Source organism: Anastrepha ludens, chromosome 4 (genome assembly GCF_028408465.1).
Source record: "Anastrepha ludens isolate Willacy chromosome 4, idAnaLude1.1, whole genome shotgun sequence".
NCBI classification, from domain to species: domain Eukaryota; kingdom Metazoa; phylum Arthropoda; class Insecta; order Diptera; family Tephritidae; genus Anastrepha; species Anastrepha ludens.
Genome location: NC_071500.1, coordinates 80,375,031 through 80,392,014, shown reverse-complemented (window position 1 = coordinate 80,392,014; position 16,984 = coordinate 80,375,031). Strand labels below are relative to the sequence as shown.

Here is a 16,984-nt window from a genome sequence, read left to right as displayed (position 1 = left end):
CTCAATGTTTTGAAAGAGCCCTTTTTTGCAGCACCAGACGATTTTTTACAATTACGCATTTCCTTTTTTTTATTTTTTATTTTATTTTTTTGTATATATGAATGCGGATTAAAGTTATTGTTATCTTACACACTTTATTCGTAGCACCGATTTTTATTTACCACATAATAATTATTTAATTATTAGTTAACTAGTTGAGTCATCCATATTGAGTCGCTAAGTAATACACACTTTATGCCTTTTTTCAATAAAGACTAAAAGCTCTTCGATGCCCTTTTTATAGGAGCACTACGCATGGCTTTAATTGATGTTGTTTAATTTTATTTGTCCTTATTTATTAACATTTTAATTTTTATAATATTAATTGCTTAATGCTCATTAACCACTTAATGCCACTAGTGTTAACCTAAAACTGTGTTTGAACGAAGCTGTGCAACGTCGCCGACCATTGTCCAACAGTCGGCCAATCGTACCGCCGCGATTATGTGATATTGTTAGGAATGGTCGCAAATGCGCCGTAAGCCTTTTACCTACAATTTCGGCGACGTGGACGCGCTCGCTCGAAAAGAGTGCGCGTACATTGGAATACACTGCAGTATAAGTAATCTAAATTAAAATCATTCCGAAAACCAAAATTGATTTTTTTTTCAAGTTAATTCACAAATTCTATAGGGAATTTTTTTTATTTCTATTGTTCTTTTTTTGTTAATATTAAAATTTGAGCTACACTTGTATTAGCACCTTCAGTACCTTGAATTTATGTAACTAATAAATTTTAATTAAATTTTTTTGCTTTGAATTTCCATTCTCACTTCACCGCAATTCACTGTGCAATGTACTGATTTTTTGTTTGGCTTGATACTGAGATATACTTAGAATCTCACATATGCTAGCACCATATTTTTTGCCAAATATTATCGTATTTTTAAATCAAAATTATACTCAATGTATGAATAATACCCTTCCGCGAGCATTCATATACTTGCACGCGCGTGGATCTTTAGTATGTAAAGCTGTTTCACATTTTCTACGATTTTTATTAGTTAGATATTTTTGCTAATTTTTTATAAATATGTATTAATACTCTATGATTATCGACGTCGGCGAATTATACTTATATACATATCTCTGAATATTGTTGGTAGTTTAATATCCCGATACACGAATTTGATACTCGTAATTAATTAACTCGAATGCTGCAACATGTAATAGACACGAAGAATAACGAAGATTTCCCTATATTTTTATATTCTATTTTATAACTGTAATATTTTTCCAAACATAAAACAACGCTAAGGGACTTGTAAACACTGTTTTCATGCACCTTAAATGGACAAGTATTGCAAATATTTGGCTTAGCTTTATTTTATTCACTAAATTATTATTTTTTGATTTTTCCTTTAACATCGATTAGAGCATAGGGCGTCTAAGCTAGGTTTATTTAGTTTTATATATTCACTTTATATTTTTCCTCCAACATTTTGCACTAACTATTTGATAATTTGATAAATTTTTGATTATTTAACTTGAATCTATGCCACACTTTGTACATATTTTTATACTTTTTCGCCGTCAATGTAGTTTTCACATTACTGCTGATGAATAGAAGCGTATGCAGTTGAGTATGTGCGTTTATGTGTGAAGAAAACATTAGGGTGGCTGCTGCAAAACCGCAATATTTCCACTGTAGGAACACTCACAAAGGTGGAATAAGTTATATATATATAGATTTTTACTTTAGCCACACAGACTCTCATACATTTTCGCAAACTGTGTGAAGTTGGTATGTCTGAACTCTAAAAGCTATGAATATAAGTTTGAAACTCCCAGAGTCCCCGCGGCACAAGGCTCAATATTTTGAGATAATTGCTAGTTAGCCGTACCATGTGGGTCCGCTTTGGCCAGCTATGCGAGCTATTAAGCTCAAATAAATAACAACATAAGGTAAAAGTATTAACCCTAAAATACACCCCACCCTCTGCGCTCTTTCTCCCGTTTTCCACTATTTTGTATTATGTAGATAAAAGCACAAACACAATTTCGCCAACTCTAAATAAAATAACTCTACACAATTATCAACAAAATCAGGCCAACCCATCTCAAACTCATAAACTAAGCACCCACATTCCAAAGCTTAAATGTTTACACCAAATTAGGACTGTAAAAAGAGTTGTGAAAGTAAGTTAAGTTGTTTGAATGGCAAGGAGAAGAGTATCAAGAAAGATCTGATCGCAAACAGCGCTCAAAATATTTTTTAGAATGTCCCGGTGAAAAAGTATAAATTTTAAGTCTACACTGTATTGCCCGGCACTGTCCAAAAATCACAAATCAACTGGTAAGCAACCTTTTCCAAATAGCTAGAACCTCTGTCATTCAGGCAATTAATTTGAAAGGTCGTACGTCACTTTTATCAGAATATATGTATGTATATATAATTGTCGCTTACACCCTTTACTAAGTGTTTGGCCGAACTCCTCCTTTTACTTGTGATGTGCGTCTTGATATTTCCCCAAATGAAGGGATCTACAGTACACATTTTTCAATAAATTTTTTAATCCTGATATAACTCATTTTTATTTCAGTAAAGAACCGATTACTGAATCGAATCAAATTCAATTTTTCGAAATATCTTGGCTCCCTGTAGAACATATTTTTTCAAGCAACAAATATATATTTTGAATGTAAACTAAATCGGAACATAGATATGATTTTTAGAAATATATCACTCCAGCGCCACCAGCCGGATTCAAACAGGCTTATAAAATTGTTCTTAGAGTACAAAGGCTTTGAACATTTTAAGAAACCACAGGTCGCTAATCAATTACCGATATCAGTAATAAAATGATGAAATATATATTTATATGCGATCCATTAATTCCTGTTTGGAGCATAGGGCGTCAAAGAGATTAAAGCTCGTAAGCTCCGTTTGGAAGACGTTTGGCTTCAGTGGAAATACCTCACATATCAAAGTAGCGGCGGAACCATCGCGTTGTATAATGAGTTTATAGCAGCCTGTTGGGTTTGCTCCCGCTGGCGTGTTTAAGCGCAAACACCAGCCACACAAATATCATGAGCCAAACCAATTTCACACTCATCTCTCACAGCGTGTTTGTGTTGGGTTTACATGCATGTTAATATTAAATGGTGGCAATAGTGTTTATTTCTAGCTATTCAAACATGGCGGCGAGAAGCTGGTAAGGTGCATGCATCAGCTCCTATGCAAAATATTCTCAGATGAAAGCATGCCTACCGATTGGAATTTAAGTGTGCTTTTCCCAATCCATAAGAAGGGCGATCCTGCAATTTGTGCCATTTACCGCGGGACTAGTCTTGTAAATATCGCCTATAAGGTTCTAGCGAGCGTATTGTGCGAAAGGCTGAAGCCCACCGTCAACCAACTGATTGAACCTTATCAGTGTGGCTTCAGACCTGGAAAGTCTACCATCGACCAAATATTCACAATACGCCAAATCTTGGAAAAGACCCATGAAAGGATAATCGACACACACCATCTTTTCGTCGACTTCAAAGCTGCATTCGACAGTACGGAAAGGAGTTACCTGTATGCCGCGATGTCTGAATTTGGTATCCCCACAAAACTAATACGGCTATGACGTTGCTCAACACCAGCAGCGCCGTCAGAATTGGGAAGGACCTCTCCGAGCCGTTTGATACCAAACGAGGTCTCAGACAGGGTGACTCGCTTTCGTGTAACTTCTTTAACCTGATGTTGGAGAGCATCGTACGAGCCGCAGAACTTAATCGCTCAGGCACAATTTTTTATAAGAGCGTACAATTGCTGGCGTATGCCGATGATATCGACATCATCGGCCTTAACAACCGCGCTGTTAGTTCTACCTTCTCCAAACTGGATAAAGGCAAAGCGAGTGGGTCTGGTGGTGAACGAGGATAAACGAGTACCCCCTGTCTTCAAACAAACAGTCGGCGCACTCGCGTATCGGCTCCCACATCACTGTTGACAGTTATGATTTCGAGGTTGTAAAGGACTTCGTATACTTAGGAACCAGCATTAACACCGATAACAATGTTAGTCTTGAAATCCAACGTAGAATCTCTCTTGCCAACAAGTGCTACTTTGGACTAAGTAGGCAATTGAGTAGTAAATTCCTCTCTCAACGAACAAAACTAACACTCTACAAGACTCTCATCATGCCCGTCCTAACGTATGGCGCAGAAGCGTGCACGATGACAACATCCGATGGAGTGTTTGAGAGAAAGATTCTGCGCAAAGTTTTTGGACCTTTGCAAGTTGGCCGCGGCAAATATCGGAGGCGACGGAACGATGAGCTGTATGAGCTTAACGACGACATAGACATAGCGCAGCGAATAAAAATCCAGCGGCTATGTTGGCTGGGTCATGTCGTCTGAATGGATACAAACACTCCGGCTTTGAAAGTATTTGATGCGGTGCCAGCTGGTGGTAGCAAAGGAAGAGGAAGAACTCCTCTGCGTTGGAAAGATCAGGTGGAGAAGGACTTGGTTTCACTTGATGTGTCCAATTGGCGCCGGTAAGCACGATAAAGAAACGACTGGCGCGCTTTGTTAAACTCGGCCGAAATCGGTTATCGCGCCAATTAAGAAGAAGAAGTTATATATAAAATATCCATACCGATAAACTATGGTTTGATCATAAAGCGTTTGACGTTGCCAAATTGGGAACATTTACTTTGAAAAAAGTAAATCTGTTGGCGAAGTTCATTGATCACAGCTGGCATCAACGGTCATTTTTTTTTCTTTCGAATTGGAAAATGAGTTGCCGTTACGGTGAATGGCGAACGCTACGGAACCATGGTGACTGAATGTTTATTTCCAAAAATTAATCAGCTAAACACAGACGTCATTTGGTGCTAACAAGACGGCGCAACTTACCCTACAGCGCGCTTAGCAATCGATTTATTGCACCTTTCAAGCTACCGTTGCCATATGGCCAGATTAAATGGAAAAGGTAGTCACAAATTGGACTCATCAAATGGGGCGTTTAACTTGTTGCCACGGCGAAGATATCCGGCGTATTCAAAAAATAAATATCATGAAATTATTTACCAGACTATAATAAAAAAATCCTTCCCACAATATCTGTTTTGTATTATCATTTTAAGTTCTCAAGCTTTTAAACACCCGTTACTTTGAGAAACTATGACATTACGACCTATAAAAATGGAACAATATCTCATGGCGCTGCCTAACCGTAAATAAACTCAAATGTGAATTTTACAATTTTAAGCTGGAATATATCAAAACCCCGGCATACTTGAGCTATTCTGAGTTTCGATTCGGCATGTCGGCAGGTTAAAAATCTTTGCTTCTACAAACTTTGGCCTATGTTATCAACAAAAACATTTATTCCTTTAAAGCGTATGATATGTCAACTAGCCTCAAACTCATATATGGTGACCGAATTGCCCATATCTTAAAGGAGTGCTCCGGATTTTGAATTATTGTCGAAATGAATTATATTTACATGGAATTTCTAGCTAAACTCAAGCATTTAAAGTTGAAATTGAAGATATGAATTAATATTTGAATATATGAAAATATGTACACCTATTTCTTTAATTTTCTATTGCCACTTCAATACTAGACTTGTCCAAAACAAAAACAAAAATCATTTGAATAGTGCATGCATACGCATACCTACATACATATGTACATATGCGCAAGTACTTGTAGCGTAGAAAATAATGTTCATTGGAATGAGAAGGAAATTTAAAATGGCATATATGTTAAAATAAACCGCTATTCAAACATATCCATATAGTTTACATAATATATTGCACTCACATGTTTTCCTACCTCACCCATTGTCCATCACAAACACGCCTGCATATACGCTACGTTTATTTGGTTGATGATATAAAAACGGTGAAGGATATGCGCTGCGAGGCTTAGCACCCCTTCCTCTGTATGCGTGCAATAGCCAGCAAAAAAATACTAGATACATACGTATGTACATACAAATATATTGTGGCATTATATTTTTGTCAAAAGCACAGCAACAACAAGATAAGAGTAAAAATGAGAAAAAAAAATGAAGGTAAAAACCTTCTCCTTTTTGCGTTAACGTTTTCGGCGCAAGGACATCGCCAATGATTGTTAGTTGTTTGTGTTGCTAGTTGATGGTCGTCGCTGTTGCTGAGCTCTGAGCTATGGTTGCGGAATAGTGGCTAGGCAGTGTGGATAGCGTGTCGCGCCGCGCCGCTGATTGTCGGTTGTTGCAAATTATTGCGCAAAAGGATGCAGGCCTTGTTTGCAAACAAACAAATAAATGTCCGCTGACATATTGCTAAAGCAAATGCCATAGTGCGTATGCATGTACATATGTATGTACACATATGCACGTATGTTATTTATTACTAGAGTATTTAACTAGTGGGATGTGGAAAAAAATGTCTATCAGCCTATAGTAACAAATCAATGCGCGAGCTCTGACATACGATTGATATGGTTGACGTTGATAGTCATAATATTTTCTTAAAGAGTTGTTTGTGCAATCAGCCTCTAAAATGCATTAAGGTTTTCTATACTAAAAGATGAGGGGTATCGCATCGTTACGAACTGCAAATTACTGTAAAAGTGAACAAAATTTGTTTAACATTAAAATGCACACTTTAAGGTTGTGACAACAACGATTCAACAGTATCATTAGTAAAGCCATAATGAGCCCACAGTTAATAGAAGTTACAGCACAATATACTGGCAGCTCGAAAATGGAGATTGAAGCCATGGTTGAGACAATACAGACGGTTGCCCATAACGTGATATAGGTAATCTGCCCTAAGTGAATTTTTCAGAAACAACTGACAATTCGTGTACAATTACGTCACGGCAAGTTACGAACATTTTGCACTTCAACTTGCGAAATTTTCTAATATAGTTATAATTATTGGTTTGGGAAGGATCTGACATCCTTTTGCAGTTCTTCGTGATAGAAGCTTGTAGACTCGTAGAACATTTTTCAGGCCTAAGCTATTGTGGCAATATGGGTATGATAAGAAGTTTGCTTTGGTTGTTAAGTGTCCCGCTGCAAGTAGAGTTATTAACTGTTGTCTCAAGTGCGACCAACACGAAGCGTATAACATAACGTGAAAATATTAATATTTTTTCCTAAAGCATAACAAAAGGGAAATTTGCCTTTTTGGCGTAGAGAAATTGTTTTTTGTTGTTTTGGATTTTTTCATTTACAAGAACTAACAGAGGTTCCAGCACCAGGTTTTATGTGAAACAATATTTATTACGAATAGCTATAAAAAATTATTTGCTGTAGGTACGCGTGTTAGATGAAAATAAACGAAATCGGATAAGATTTTTCAAAATTCAACCACAATTTTGGATCCGTAAGCCCCCAAGCTACGAATTTCAAACCCGTGACAATGCCTGAAAATATTTTCTTGAAATTTTGTTTTGTGATGACTGCTCCATTTTAACTGTACAAGTTGGTTCGGTATATAGGTTGTCTGTTTTTCGGTGACTTAAAAAAAAAGCTTGTAATCCGACTATGCAATTATGGAAGCAGTAAAGGGAAAAGGCCGCCGTAGCCAAATGGCTTGGTGCGTGAAAACTATTCGGAGTTCTCCGTGAAACAGCAAAACACAGAAAAAGTTGTTTATAATAGCGGTCACCCCTTGGCAGGGACGCCGCAATTATGAGGAGGAGCTTGATCGAACATCCAAAAAGGGAATAAGCGCTAATGATATATATATATATATACAGTGAAACCTCCCAAAAGCGGACACTCACGGTTCCACAATTTTCGTCCGCTTATGGGGAGTGTCCGCTTATTGGAGGTGTCCGCAAGGGGACACGTGTAAGCAAAGAGTCTTTCAAAAAAGACGCCTAGTTGTCCGTAGTGAATAATTTCTTGTCGGTACCTTTTTTAATCATCCTTGGCATTTGTCAAGCACGCAGATATACAATTTTGATAATTTAGTAAAAAACGCCAAAAATGCCACTTTTTTAACTTTCAACAGCTGTTTTGCGAAAACTACGACTTCCATTGACACGAATTATATATTGCCATGTAGGTTATATGTGTGCCTTTCGAAATTTATGCACTTCAAAGAAATGGCGCGCACTATTTTCGAGATTGCTGGTAATAACTGTACTATTGCCCTAAAAACAGGCTTTTTGGGAATATCTCAGAAACCGTTCTTTGAAAAAAAAAATTCATTTTTGGTTTCAGCGACCTCAAGCTAGTTTAAAAAACGCCTTTTGGTCCAGGACCATTTTTGGTGTAAACTAGTGTAATCGTCCGAATGAGTCGACAATCCCAGGGTTCGTGTAAATTTTCAGGAAACTGGTTCTATCGTGGATGAAAAAAGGACTAGCAGACCAAAAACTGAATGTTTTGCTCAGAACATTTCTGATGTAGCGCAAGTTTTTGCTGAACAATTTTCAAGATAAATACCTCGACGGTCTCAACAATTGACATTCATAAATCGAGTGTTTGGCGCATTTTACTTAAGGATTTACATTTGCGTCCTTAAAAAATAAAATATACTATTTGGTGTAGTTTTGGACTCGTGGAATAATTTGGCGCCTTTTTCTTCGAAGATGAAAATGATTGAGCTGCCACTGTCAATGCACATTGCTATAGACAACTGATTGAAGATTTTTTGTGGCCCGAGCTTTAAGAAATAGACATAGACGATGTTTATTTTCAACAGGATATGACCACAAGCCACATAATACGAGAATTGTATTATTGCCATCTAAGTCTCCCGGTCGGTTAATGTTCACGTGATTATGCATTCTAACTCCACTAGACTACTTTTTGCGGAGTTTATTAAAAAGTAAGGCCTATTTGATCAAGCCAACAACGAATCTGGAGCTGAAACACAACATTCGGATCGAGATTGCTAAACTCAATGCGATAAGGCATGTGTGAGTTTTTGAAAATTCTAATTCCTGTATGACAGCTTGCAGACATGTTATGGTGGACAGTTAAATGATATAATTATTCACAATTTAAAAGCCGTATTTTGAAAAAAATATTTAAATCTGAAAGAATCCAAATTTTTGCACGTTTTATTTTAAGACAACATCTAGGCAACACGGCCCTTTATTATATTTTTTCTGGATTTGTATATAAACTTAATTATTTCTTTCCAAAGTAGTGCCATCGACTTCAAGCTACTATTTTATACGAAGATAATATTTTCACAAGCGAGAAGAATTATAATTAAAATTAGAGTTTTATTTTATTTTACTTTGCATAATTATATTAAATTCATAATTTTTTTAATTCTGTTTGCTTGAACTCATTTCATTTTATTTTAATTTATCTTATTTTTGCATTTTATCATATTTTGTTTTAATTCATTTAATTTATTTTTATTTTTAGACTTAATTTTTGTTAAGTTTTTTTCTACCTTATTTTATTTTAATTTTTTGAATTCAAATATATGTTTTTTTTTCTATATTATTTTATATTATCTTGCTTTATTTTATTTAATCTTACTTTGTTTTATTTTTATTTATTTTATTAAATTTACTTTAATTCCACTTTGTTTATTTTATTTATTTCATTAAATTTTATTAATTTTTTAGTTTTTGAAATTTATTTTTTATAACGTAAATGAATTGTTTTTGTTTTCAAAGTGACACCAACTAATATTCACCATGGGATGTGCGTTAATGTCTACTATTTTTTCGGAAGCACTGTATTTCTTAAACGGTTCGCATCACCAACTCATTATAACAATTTTCAATCACACCAAAAAGGCCATGTTAGCATTGGAGCCTACAGCCACCACACATTCGCCTAAAAATTTACAAAATTATGCGCATAGACGTGTAATGGTGGGCAAGAGTTTGCAAAAGTGCAAGTGCAAGTACAGTCGTATGTGTGTGTGATCATATGAAAGCTGTGACGTTTATAATATCCTTGTATGCATGACGTAGCAGATGACGCTGCTGGTGCGCGACCGCTGTGCATGCAGTTGCAACTAGAGAAGGTGTAGTTGCATTTAGGGAATCTGCTCGATGTTGTCATTGAAATTTCGCCCCGTAAAAAATTCATTCTGATTAAATGCAACAGAAAGTCAAGGCATTATTCCTTACCAACTTTTTGCACTCGTCTTAATATGGTGCAGCGGTATTTCTTATCGCGATTTTTATTTTGGTTTTAAATTAGTCAGTGTATGTCAGATTAGCTTACACATGTATACAAATACATGTTGGGGATTTTTTTTTTTTTTGAACTTTTCACAGATGTACTCGTATCCTGCTTTAGCCATATTTATGTACTACTACAACCGAATACTGTTAGATTTGTTTAAGGTTATATTATTTTGTATTTCCTATTCTCAAATGTTTTTCATTTATTGTATTCATAGAAGCATTCCCTCAATTTGCGGTCTCACTCCTATTCTTTTATTTATTATATATGTATGTATGTATTCACACACACATTTAGTTTATTTCAATTTTTTCGAACAGCCAACGTGTAAAACGCGAAATTTCGTGCAACAGCAAACCCCAAAAACTCAAAACATTAAACAAACAACAGTACAATAGCGACAACAACGACAACAACAGCTACATCATACTTAAACTCGTCAACACGCACACACACACGAGCAGATGTATTCACATGCATGCACACGTTCTGACGTGGTTCACGTGTTGGAGGCAGCTCGCCAGCGCCGAAATGTAGGCAAATGGAATAAAAGTGTGTTATGAGTTGGCTGATGTGCTGCCGCCGTCGCTGCTGTTCCTATTTCGTTTGCGCTCAATGCTCGGTGCATAGCTGTTTGCAAGCGTTTGTCCTCATATGCTCCTTTAAGTTTGCGAACGTGTTTGTATGTGTATGTGTGTGCGTATGTAGTATTTATGTTAAGTGCGTTGAGTTGGTGTTTGTTGCTTTTATTCTTTTCGCCCATTTCTTTTCACTGCTACAACAACTGCATGCAACTGTCTTACAGCCTTTTAAACTAACCGAAATGCACCTCCCTCAATTCGTCTCCCCTCCCAACCTCTAACTACCATCCACCTTTGTTGCATTTGCTGTTGTTTTGCAGCACACAAGGCGTTTTCTTCACACACTCACATCTGCACACACACACATGGATATAGTGAAGCTGTAATTTTTCTGCAGCTATTTTATATTTTTGTTGTTCTTCTTTAATTCGTGTTCGTATTACATTTTACTAAGTTGAACTGCTTACGCTGCTGCTTACTGCCAGCTCCCATGCGGCGCTGTCAGAGTACCAACAGTTGTTGCTGTTAGTGTTATTTTTTACACCCCCTTCCGCTAAAATTTACTTTTATATTTTCTTCAAATTTTGTTTTTGTTTTGGTATGCGTATTTTTTTAATTTTTTGTTCCTTTTTTATAACAGTTATCGCTGTTATTTTTATGGCTATTAGTGTTGCTGTTACACTTTTGCCCCTCCATCGTTGATTTGTTTTCATCCATCAATCCGCCCCCATCATTGCTGCGTTCGCTTTTTAATCAAATGTACATATGTAAGTGATTTTCGGCGATTTGCTTCGCAATATCTAATTTCAAAAAATTGTTTTGCTCAGTTGACGTACACACATACATACGCGTCTTTAGATATTGCGATTGCAGCTGGGGACGTTGCTGCCCTTCCTGCTGCTGTTCGCGAAATTTTGTTGGTCTATTTCTTTATTGTGCGTTTTCTTTTGGAATTTTTGTCCAGTTATAAGTCAAATTGTTGCTGCAATTTTGCATACTATTTCTGTTATTAATATTGGTTATTTTACTAGGCATTGATGCATTTTGGTTAATACTGCTCTTAAATATTCTCATCTGTCAGCTCCTGTTTTGATATTTAGTCTTTCTTTCACTACTATTTCTTAATCATTTTGCTATTTGCTCGCGCACTTTGCTTGCATCACCAATACACTAACACCATTCCGTTTTTATTGCACACATGCACACATTATTTCCATTTTCCATTACATATTCTTTTAATTTTGCACACCCTGCACTTACAACAAATTATTACAGATTTACATTTCACAGGAATTTTATGTTGTTATGTGGGTGTAAGAAATTAGATTTTTCACAGCGCGCGAACTGCTAAACCGATTTTTGGCTTCTGCTCTAAACGTCCACAGCACCCGACGACGTTCTCGTTATGACTGATTTTCACCACATCTATCCAAGCAATTGCTCCGTGGTGCCTAGCATTCGTGTGCGTTAGGTTCTGCGCTCTCCATCCAGCGACGGAACATCCTTGCATCCGGCATCGCTCAAACCAGCACTCTTTAAATTTCGTGTATTAACTCGTCGTTTTCTGTTCGGTTTAATTCGTTGTCTTGGACCCCTTTGTGTTACCCGTACTTGTGCATGTTGTGTGCTTCGTGTAAGCTATTGTTCTTTCGTAATAACAGCAGAATTTCGTAAGTGATTCGGAGCTTGAGAGTAAAATGGGTCTACTATTTACATATACCTTGAAAAATTGTGGTTTTAATAGCCATTGCAGCTCGCCAGTTTGTGTGAGAGCGAATACTGCTAGGAGTATTAAAAGTCGTCCTATTGGTCATTTCGTTTATAACAGTTTTGCGCACTAGCGCGGCCGATTGCTCTCCTTTTACTTTCCCGCTTTGAAAGCATACAACTTTCATTCTCTCAACTTTTACTGCGCCTTTTTATTCGACTTTATTTACGTAAGACAAGATGTATGTACATCTTGCAAGCTTTTAAAGTTGAATTTTCTGCCCTCAGTTGCTCTGCCTCTCAACTCAATATTGGCCTTGTGTGATTATTTTCTTGTTTTCAATGCCTATTCAAGAATGAAGAAACTTTGGGCGTGTTTGCCGATGTCGGGCTTTTACTCACAAATAATGGTTGGTTGGCGCTCTCTTCGTTCAGCTTTCAGTTAACGTAAAAGCTTTCAATATTCATATTAAATATACGAAGCCACACTATGTCAAATGAAAGTGAATTTGAATGGTGAACATATATTCTGTTGTTGACGTTGTTGATATAATTTTACCCAGAGACACAGATAATACTTACAACCTTGTTTATCTGAACAATAATGCGTATTTATATACAACATATTTTAACATAACTATATTGAGCACACATCCTTATCAGTTTGTGGTCGAGATTCACTCTTCCATTTTTGTGCGTGTGTAAAAATTATATTAAATACCAAACTTTAGAACTGAGGAAATGTCTTTTCGAATGAGATTTAAGTACAGCAACAAAATGAGAAAAATAAAATTTCCTATGAGCCATAGTTTGCTTGAGGAAGTAGGAGAAGGGGCAGTCGCCGTAGACGAATGGATTTGTGTGTGACGGTTGAAACCCACTGTGCTCATGCAACACCAAATAGAAGAAAAGGTTTTTCTTATCACGGTCGCGCAATGAAAAAGCTATATACATATATGTGTGTGCGCCAATTTGTGAAACAATATCCTGACGCACACTACAAATAGGAGGAGGAGCTCGGACAGACACTCAACAAGGAATATACATATCCATACATATGCATGATTTTCGAGATAGCGATAAATTCCGGGTAGGAATTAAAGGGCACATCTTAAAAATTTGTAACATACGGAGAATGCATTAACCCACCAGAAAAAGTGATACACCTAATTAAATAAAAAATAAATAATTGGCGCGTACACTTCTGTTAGGTGTTTGGCCGAGTTCCTCTTCCCATTTGTGGTGTGAGTCCTTATGTTGTTCTACAAATGGAGAGACTTACAGTTTCAAGTCGACTCCGCAACGGCAAATGGTTTTCTATGAAGAGCTTTTTCATAGCAGAAATACACTTGGAGGTTTGCCATTGCCTGCCGAGCGGCGACCGCTATTAGAAAAAACTTTTTCTTCATTTGTGTTTTATATATGAGGATTCGGATCTACTTACTCCGAATGGCAGTCATACACCAACAAATTCGGCTACGACGGCCGATAAATTAAAGGGAATAAAATTTGCTATTGTTAGTTTGTTTTTCGAATATTGTGCCTGCATTTTCACGGTCCCTGAAATTGCTTTTAAAGCCGTTATTAATTGTAGATTTATAATTCAAATTAATTACCCTAAGTTATTTGTGACTAGCAAAACCAACTTCACTTATACTCGTAGCTCAAATGTTTTCTGTAAAAGCTGGTTTTGAGAAAGGAGTATAACAAGTATAAGGAAAATATTGAAATTTTCAGTACCTTTAACTTGATATATCACCTGTTTTGATCGGTTAGCAGATTCTCCAGATATTCGACAGTTTTATGATCTACCTGTTTTTGAGCCAAAACCGTTATTTATCGTTATTTCGACTATATGCTAAAAAAAAAAGTATGTGGATTTTCGGACTTAGCGGTTAGTTTTGTATAGGAATTGGAAGTTTTGATTCTTGGGCTTTTATTTTGGTTGCAAACAAATGTAGTTTACGGGCACAGTTGTGTTTCAGAAACTCTTTTGGAGCTACCGGAAATAGCAGTTCCTTAAGTGAGCTTTTAGAATCCTAATACATTCCCGCCAGCTGAACTTTACAAAGTATGATACAGAAGAATTGAGTGCTTTTCGAAGATTTGAAGAGAAAAACTAGTAGCGGTTTATATTAATTGAGCTGTGTTATTTACACAGCGTCAAAGCAAAGCACCATCACAGACAGTGACAACAAAAAGGGCATAGTGTGGATTTTAATATTGTAATATTCTTTAAATTTCATGTTTTGCATGAAAGTTTGGTGTATTTTACCAGAACGCGTTTTTCTTTTCCAAATTTAGAGATGTTTGTACAAAGAAAGTTGCTTTTCGTGGCAAAACAGATTTGAAAGGCAGTTAATACTCCGTTATGTGAAATTAGTAATATGGAAAATCCTGACTTTACCTTCATTCCTCCTGAGTTAGACGCCCAAACTGGCTCAGAATACCATAATTAAATGAGGATAATTTAGTTAATGATATGATTCACATGTTTAAAATAATAACATTTCTTCTTGATTGGCGCGATAACCGCTGACGCGATTTTAGCCGAGTTTAACCAAGCGCGCCAGTCGATTCTTTCTGCTAATCGGGGTCTGTTGGAAACACCAAGTTGAAGACAAGTTCTTCTCCACCTGATCTTTCTAACGTAGAGGAGGCTTTCCTCTTCCTCTGCTACCACCAGCTAATACCGCATCGAATACTTTCAGAGCCGGAGCGTTTGTATCCATATGGACGATATGGCTGCGCTAGATATATGGCGTCGTAAAGCTCATACAGCTAACCGTTCTATCATCTGCGATACTCGCCATCACCAACGTGTAATGGTCCTAAAATCAGCCGCAGAGCTTTTCTTTCAAACATCGTCTAAGCTTCTGCGCCATATGTTAGGACGGCCATGGCGACAGCCTTCTAGAGTATTAGTTTTGTTCGTCGAGAGAGGAAAGTAGCAGTTATTGACAAGAGAGATTTTACGTTGGATTTTCAGGCTAACGTTTTTATTGGTGTAAATGCTGGTTCTTAGATAAACGAAATCTCCTACAATCTCGAAATCATACCTTTAAATAGTGATGTGGGTGCCGATACGCGAGTGCGCCGACTGTTTGTTTAAAGACAGGAGGTACTTCGTTTTGTCCTCGTTCACCACCAAACCCATTCGCTTTGCCTCTTTATCCAGTTTGGAAAAGGTAGAACTAACAGCGCAAGTTGTTAAGGCCGATGATGTCAATATCATCGGCATACGCCAATTGAAGCCCTTCTAAAAATTGTGCCTGAGCGATGAAGTTTCACGGCTCACACGATCTTTTCCAACATCAGGTTAAAGAAGTCACACGACAACGAGTCACCCTGTCTGAAACCTCGTTTGGTATCAAACGGGACGGAGAGGTCCTTTCCAATTCTGATTTTTTCAAAAATGATTTATTTATTCATTAATATCTACTTAGTCCCCTTCAAAGTAATACCCGTTAGATATTATGCACTTTGGTAACGTTCTTTCCAATCTTCGAAGCTCTTCAAGAAATCATTTTTTTTATCTTGTTCAGCTCCTCTTTATCTCGTCAATCGTAGTGCGGCGTGGTCCTTTCATGGGCCTCTTCAGTTTCGGGAACAAAAAAAAGTCACAGGGGGCCTGTGGGGGGGATACGATAGCTGTGGTATCATTACTGTGTTGTTTTTGGCCAAAAATTCGAGCACAAGCAACGATGTTTGAGCAGGGGCGTTTTCGTGATGTAAGAGCAAATTTTTGTTCTTCCATAAATCCGGGCGTTTGTGGCAGATTGCTTCGCGCAAATTGCGCGTAACTTGCGGGTAATATTCTTTATTGACCGTTTTACCCTGTGGCAAGAACTCATGATGCACAACGCCCCTGCAATCGAAGAAAACGGTAGGCAAAACTTTTACATTCGACCGAACTTGGCGCGCTTTTTTCGGTATTGGTTCGTGCGGTAGCTTCTATAGAGATGACTCAACTTTAGTTTCCACGTCATAACCATTAACCTACGATTCGTCACCAGTTATGGCCCTCTGGAGCAAAATTCGGGTCGCCGCGGACAGAGTCCAACATCTCATTAGCAGTGTTCCTGCGATGCTGCTTTTGGTCATTGAAAAAAATCTAATGGCACAAGCCAATCGATACGTATTGAGCAACATTATCTTGCAAAGCCGTATTCATTTTGCGGGGATACCAAATTCGGACATCGTCGCTTATATGTAGGTAACTCCTTTTCGGATTGTCAAATGCAGGTTTGTGATATTTACGAAATAAAAGTTTGGATGAAAAAACTAAAAGGTTAAGAAAATACATTTCGAACAATGTTTTAGGTATCTAAATCAATTAAGATTTGGTTGAGTTATTCATGTGTTCTTTAAATCAATATTGGAATAAAATATGTACTATTTTCGCGGGGCTCCTCTTCATATTTGTGGTGTCTTAATGGTATCAACAAATGCATGAACCTACAGTTTTATACCGACTCCAAACGTGAGACGGTTTTTATGAGGAACTTTTTCATAGTAGTAGGAGTGGAGGATGGTTCCATGTGTAGAAGTCCACGCA

At 37.1% G+C, this 16,984-nt stretch overlaps 1 long non-coding RNA gene across 2 annotated transcripts; it reads right to left on the bottom strand.

Moving 5' to 3' along the window:
• Positions 1 to 340: 340 nt before the first annotated feature.
• LOC128859972 (uncharacterized) lies at positions 341 to 13,288 on the bottom strand. 2 transcript variants are annotated; one of them, XR_008454207.1, is made up of 2 exons: positions 11,069 to 13,288; positions 341 to 1,595 (listed from the first exon to the last, which is right to left on the bottom strand). It is a non-coding gene; the product is annotated as an uncharacterized LOC128859972 (long non-coding RNA). The 2 variants fall into 2 exon arrangements; XR_008454206.1 differs by having other exon boundaries at positions 341 to 1,592.
• Positions 13,289 to 16,984: the final 3,696 nt, after the last annotated feature.